Source organism: Anneissia japonica, unplaced genomic scaffold, assembly GCF_011630105.1.
Source record: "Anneissia japonica isolate Jap-2015-1 unplaced genomic scaffold, ASM1163010v1 scaffold2471_len1564793_cov202, whole genome shotgun sequence".
Taxonomy (NCBI): domain Eukaryota; kingdom Metazoa; phylum Echinodermata; class Crinoidea; order Comatulida; family Comatulidae; genus Anneissia; species Anneissia japonica.
In genome coordinates this window covers 1,092,227-1,099,441 of record NW_022709610.1, presented here as the reverse complement: position 1 = coordinate 1,099,441, position 7,215 = coordinate 1,092,227, and positions in this window count along the sequence as shown.

Here is a 7,215-nt window from a genome sequence, read left to right as displayed (position 1 = left end):
TATAAAAGAAATATCATTCTTCCGAATGTGACTACTTTGAATGATGATTTTATCACACAAGGGTCTGTCCTTAATCAAAGTTTATTATTTTCATTAATGATATTTAAGTGTATAATTTTTGTGATTCAAATGTACTTTGTTCGCATGATATCAATGACTTACGTAAACAAATGAGTTGGATAAACCTAATATTATGGTTTATGGTAAATAGATTATCACTAAGTGCTGTTTATATCAAAGATATCAACGTTAATTAAAAATGTATGTTAAAAAAATTTGTATGTACATTAATTGATCACCAACTATTAAATCAGAAACCAAATTGTAAACATATCATGAAAACTATTTTGAAGGTATAGCATTTACTGCATTAGTATAATTGACAACAACGCATTCCATATGTATACAATTATATAGGTCTATATAAATTACAAGCAATGAAATAAAGCCGTGATACTAGACCAACACAAGCTTTAAACTTAAGCTTGTCAGATGTAAAAATATGTACTTGAATAGTTGGTAATTACAAAATATGTATACGGATCAAATTAGATGGGTGTGAAGGGGTAGAGTGAAAGTCCCCGTTCCGCAACAATTTTAGCCCACGACCCAAATTATATGTTAAGCAGTCTGACGCGACCCATCAAACCCGAAGTGATTAAAACGTCCGTCGTTTTATACGTTTGAGGGATAGCGGGAAAAACCACCCACTTTAAAAGATATTATCACCCACACAATCTCTATGTAAAAGCCATAGAAATGAAATTATAACTTTAAATTAAATCATTTAAATAATCACGTAAGTTATTAAATTTTCCAGTAAGTTCAAAATTTTTAAAAATTAATGATTAACAGACATTTTATTACAAATTCCTAGTGCTGCAAGAGATTTATGGGTTAAGCGAAGACATACATACATACATATAACTTAAAAATGTTTTCTCATTATAACTTGCAGCTGAAAGCCTAAAACATTGAAATGAACAAAACTAATACTTTAAAGTTGTCATACCTGAAGTACAAATATTTTGATAGTATATTTTTAACATGAAACTGTGATAACGCACTCATAACAAATAGTAAACTCAATCACTTTTCACACTTAAATTGCACTTTCGTTTAGTGAAATTCAGTTTGTTTGCCTTCATTCTTGTTAAGTAAAGTTTTCACGATCTGAAGAGATTATGCGACCTATCAATTTTTTTTTCGCGACCCATAGGTTGCGGAACAGAGGTATAAGCAACGTGTAGAAGTAACTACAGAAGATGTGTTCAAAAATAGTCGTTAATTACTAATACCGTAATCAGAGATATCATTTTTTCCATCTTCATTTAAGAAATGAACAAAAAATGGAATGTAATGTACTTAAATTGAATTCATTTGCACTTAAGTGGAAATGGATTCAATTTAAGTGCTATACATTGTAATTTCACTTAAGTTGAATTGAATTCAACTTTTAAGTATAATTAAATTACACTTACTGTAAGTGCAATTCAGTTGATCTAATTGAAACTTTCAAGATAGTTTAACTAAGCCACAAGGAAGACATTATTCTGGGTTTGAATTTGAGGGTCATTTTAAGTTCCAACGTCCCAGAACTAAATATCTCCTAAAAACTAATGCCCCTTTCCCACATTCACGATTTTTGTTACGACAGAGCACGATTTTTCAATTTTGAAAAATCGCAATAGCGTCGTCATAAATGTCGTGGTCAAAAATAATTCATCGTATTGCATCGTACTGATCTTGATGTCATCGTGATGGAGCACGATTTTTTTGGAATGTTCCAAAAAATCGTGCTAAATCGTACCCGTGAAAAAAGATCTTGGTCTACCGCAGCTGCATCGTGTGAGTGGCGTAACGTTGTCGTTGTTTGCCATGACTGTGTCTTGTCCATTTGTACTACCAACAACACCTATGACAAGCCAAGACGTCGCAGCGGTGCTGAGACGATTAGATACGATGCCACCAGGATACCATCAAGACCGTGGTTTATGTCACATAGCTCTGTGTCAGAAAGGATTTTCAACACATTGAACAATTCCTTGCTCACTTGGAGAAAGTTTCTGAAGCCTCATGGGTCTTCTCTATTTAACTCTACTAGTAAGTGTTCATACTGTCTAAAATATGGACGACGTAAGAGCCATGACTGTACCCATACACTTCGTTTAGGCCTATGCATTTGACGTGACCGACGCCTACTCAAATCTATAGCAGCCAACAAATTTTCTTCTTCTATAGCAGCAGCTTGCAAATATTGATGGTGTTTGAACAGTGCGCATTTTTGTCATGTGATGTTTGTTTTTGTGATGTGCGTCTTGTTAAACAGTGCTAACGTCGTGCTTGCGTCTTTGTAAAATCGTAGTGACGTCAAATTAAAATTTTGGTAATTCGTAGTACGTCATCACAAATCGTAACTCTGTCGTTATGATTCCTAAAAATGTCGTCGCACTATCGCATTAGTCCCAAAATACATCTTGACAGAGTCCCAGTAGCGTCTTGATGAAACGTAAAACTTGACCTTTTTGAGTACGAATCACTACGATAGAGCGCGATTTTAAAACTTTTCAAAATTATGCTCCATCGTAGAAAAAACCGTGAATGTTGAAAAGGGGCATTATCAATGAATCTAAATGAAACTTTATATAATACTTTTTCATGGTCCAATAAAAAAATTTATTGGTGACGATCCAGAATATGGTGTGGATATAAGGACCACTCAAAAGAAAATGCAGAGCAGATATTTATAAAACTGATAACTAATCTGAATGAAATTTTTGGAAAAGTTTAACCAAGTTACAAGAAAAAAATTATTCAATTTTGGTGACCATCAGGATGCAAATGTGAATGTGAAAAGGTAATGGGTATTTGTATTGCCTTTCCCTTGCTGTTTGAAGCGCAAGTCAATCCTCAATTATTTAGGTAAACAGTGGCAGGCATAAAATACCAATTTTAATTTTAATAAATTATTATTCAGGAACCCCATGCATCACAATTGTACAGTTTCACAAACAAAAACTAAATAATACAGATTACAACAATGAACACAAGAAGGAAAAGGCAGAAGAAAGTGACAGTTAGGCAAACAAGTAAGTCTTAGAAATATCCCTAAGGTCAGTTGGAAGATTATTCTAAAGTCTAGAAGCATAACAAGGGAATGAAAAACCTCGAATATCTTGTTATAACTTGGTTTAATGAAATGTACAGATGATGAGAAAGGTGTTGTTCATGCAGGGATACGTTGGTCAAGAAAAACCGCATACAAAGTTTGGAGAAAAACAACTGAAACATTGGTATACAGTCAGCAGTGGCGGATCCGGGGGGGTTCAGACGAACCCCCCTCTGTGAAGAAACGTAACAAAATATAACTGGGTTCTGGCTTACAAAAGGCATGTTAATCTACCTAGGCATAGGTTGGAAGATCAGACAAACTAAGCTTAGCCCATCTTGTTTCCAATTAAATAAATTATACACACTGTTTTTGGTTCGCCGTGTCGTATTAATTTTTGTACAAAAGTGCGTTCTACAGGCCTATCGGTTCATCGATCCATGGACGAAAGACATATCTAACTACTCAATGTTGTTGGAAATCAAATAATATATTGCCTGTCTTTTAATTTTTCCTCTTAGTACGCCTATTAAAGAGATAAAGTTACCTGACCTTTTCTGAAGAGGGGTAAAACCTTGAATTCTGAAGAACTTAAAGGTCATTAAAAGACTCCTCAGAAGTCGGGAAAGCACTTTTCTGGCCATCTAGGAATAACAATTTTTTTTCGTTTTTGTCAAAAAGTGTCTATAGTGGTGAATTATGGTTTTTTTAAATAAAGTTTCAAAAATTTCTATTACAAAACACTTGATCTCAAAATATTAATAATAATAACTATTAATTATCTCTGTTTTTCATTTTGTTATAGTTAAATCAATTTATTTTGAATTTACCTTTTGTATATATTTGTATTGTATTGTCATTGTATTTGTTTTTGATGATGGAGTAAGAGCAGTTTACTGTTTGGGCTTATGCCTATTACTTACTCCTGGCAAGAATATTGTATGTATACTTTTTACTTTGCCGAATAAATATTATTTATTTATTTATGTGGAAAATGTAGTTGATTAACAAAGGTTACAATTTTTATTTTGAAGACTGCATGGTCTAGAAAGTGTACTTTTTTTATGGGGCAAGTTTCCATGGGCGGGTTTTCTAGGGGCGAGTTGACTGCCAAAGATTGTTGCCATAGTGTCATTTGATCACAAGTGCGAGACATCGCAAGTGTGAGCCAGCGAGCCATGACGTCACGACAATAGATACGAGACGTTACTCGAGTTGTGCAAGGTATCGGCTGAGAGATTTGTGTAGTGCAATTCAAAAAAGAACTATAGGTCTAATAATGAATTATTGTGATGTTAAATAGACAATGTTAGCTATCAAGGAGCGACGTTGTTTTTTATTGGGACCTTCGTCCCTTCAAGACTAGGCCTATACCATCCGAGCTAGTCTAGGCCTAGAGTAGGATAAGGCTAGTGCGGCATGCAGACGTTGGTACGTGTTGGTTAGTCTACAAACGTCGCCTAAAGTAATTGATTTTACCCGGCAGAACGAAAGAAGGAAACTCCGCTTTTCAGTCGTCTTAGGCCCTTGTTTTTTGACAAACAATGACCTTTCAGAGGTCAAATTGCTGTCAAGAATATGAATTGGCTGCTTCGCAGCAATGAGTTACAATAGTCAATTCGTACAAGGGCTTTAACTGCCGCATGACAAGTATCTTGATTATAGAATGGTTAGTCATGGTGCAATACAGAAATTATTAAATTTTGGTGACTATCCGGATTCGAATGGGAAAGTCCAAAATGGTTTCAGGGTCACAGTTTGGAATGTCTGCGTAGTGTTGTCTATTGTGTACACTAATGTGTAAGATTGAAATGTTCCTAATAGTATCAGTTATGCGCTTAATAATGAAAATAAAGATTGGACCAAGCAGGAAATATAAGGAACACCTGCATTAGTGTCTTTGAAGTATGACCACCAACATTACTGGTAAATGCTGATCAGGGAAAAAAGGAAATAATTGAAAAGACAATTTTTAAGCAAAACTATAGTCTTTTAGCTTATATTTTGGTGAAAGTTAAAACTTCTAGACCATTTAACTTTCACTCAGACGTCCCCATAGGTTTACTCAAAATTGATTGGTTAATTGATCATGGAGTTGTTATGTTTCTGAAACAAATAACATGTATACAGTTAGCCGACAATGGTCCTCCAATGGAGAAATACATCTGTAGAAATAATTGATACCGATATTCCTATTAACACTGAATAACAAAAACAGACAGCAGTGTTATTGTGATTACAGGAGGTACCAATTAGCCATTGGATCTTGAAACTGATAGGATATACTATCATCAAATATGAGCATCAAAATAACATAAATGATTAATAATAATAGAATAAAAATTAAATATGCAAAAAATGAAAATAAAATGTCATAATGCTCAATATATCTAATACTTGTTAATCGGACATCCATTTCATGAAATTGGAAGGCAAAAAATCATGCCTAAACAACAATTACTAGTTTTAAAAACTGGAGATATCACAACGTTACTATCTCACTTTGAAATTAAATTTAAATTTTGGAAGCAGTCTCACTTTTAACTCCGCCCCAACTAGGACATCACAATAAACACAACTGATGTCTATCGAATGTGGGCGTGGTCGATGTAGCCACATGGGATTTACCCTTAGTGGTTTTATATAGAGCACCGTAATGAAGACTGGTATTTCAACGTCCACAGGAAAACAACAGAGTAGGTGGACAATTTATTCCACAAGAAATACATAGGCCTATTCCAAAACGAAGAGTTGTACTCAGTTGACAACAACATGTAAGTTAATAAATGATCCAAAATTTTCTTTTCAAGATGTCAAATACTTCATCAAATTTCTTTGTCAGTTTGATGTTTATAGAAATAGTTTTAGCTGAGACAGTTATATAAATTAAATTATAAGTTACATAGTTGTTGATTTTAGTGATATTTGCAGGGGCGGATCCAAAGATGTCGAAAAGGGGGGCCGAAAGGGGGGCCGATCGAGACAACAATGTCCTAGGGGGTCCGAGGGCATGCCCCCGCGAAATATTTGTGTTCTAGACGCCCGAAAATAACATTTGAGGCGTTGTGGGCTATCATTTCTTTCTTTTTCTTTCTTTTTTTTCTTTTTTTTCCCTTTTTTTTTACCTCCCAAAAGGGGGGGGGGCCGGGGCCGGGCCGGCCCCCCTAAATCTGCCCCTGATTTGTGTATGTGATTAGGTATGTGTTCAAATGTTTACAAATGTACTGATTGCAAGTATTTTTCTATTGTTTATGTCTCTGTTTGTGCCTAATTTGTTACCTAGGTATTCGCCTGACATCCAGTTAAACATCTGTAACAGGCGTTCAGTTTTGTTTAATCACTTTTAAGCCTATTTCTGTAGGTGACATATAATATTGGGCATTATTTGTTAAATATTGGGCATTTATGACCTTTTACTTTCATTTTTTTTGCATATGTCATTTTCAATTTACACTTGCTTCATGATGCTATTACCATTATTCCTTGTTTACATGATAGGTTATCTTTTAAATATTATCGATCAATTACTCTCATCTCTGTCATCTATAAGATGGAAGGAATAAAGCTAGATTTAGGGCCTACACTAGACACGATAACGACACGACAACGACATATCATCGTGTAGTTTGTGTTCATCGGGTGGATTTAGGATTTCCTAAATAACTGTTCTCAGAATGTTATTTACGGTCCAATAGCTATACCCAATAGGTTAAAAGTTACAATTGGAGTGCCAAAAGCCTCCATACTTACTCTTACTTCATTTTACATGTATGCAGATGACACTGTTATCTGCTAGAAGATGCTAGTAAATGCTACACACACTCAATTGTAAAGCTCTTGATAGTATTAGAAAAAAAGAGCTGATGATTCTTAAATAAGATTCTTCACTTTGTGATGATGGACTTTTTTTATATACTCAAATACAGTTGATAAATTTCAAATAAATCCTTGATGAAGAGCCTGTCCCAGTTAGTGACAACTCTGCCAAAGTGTTTGGTAGTTCGTGTAAAAGATATGCACGGTCTGCTTGGAACAAACGTTGCAATATAAAACACTCCCAAATGTTTATGAATTTGTGTTGTTCGTTCAACTTGCTTTTACTTAAA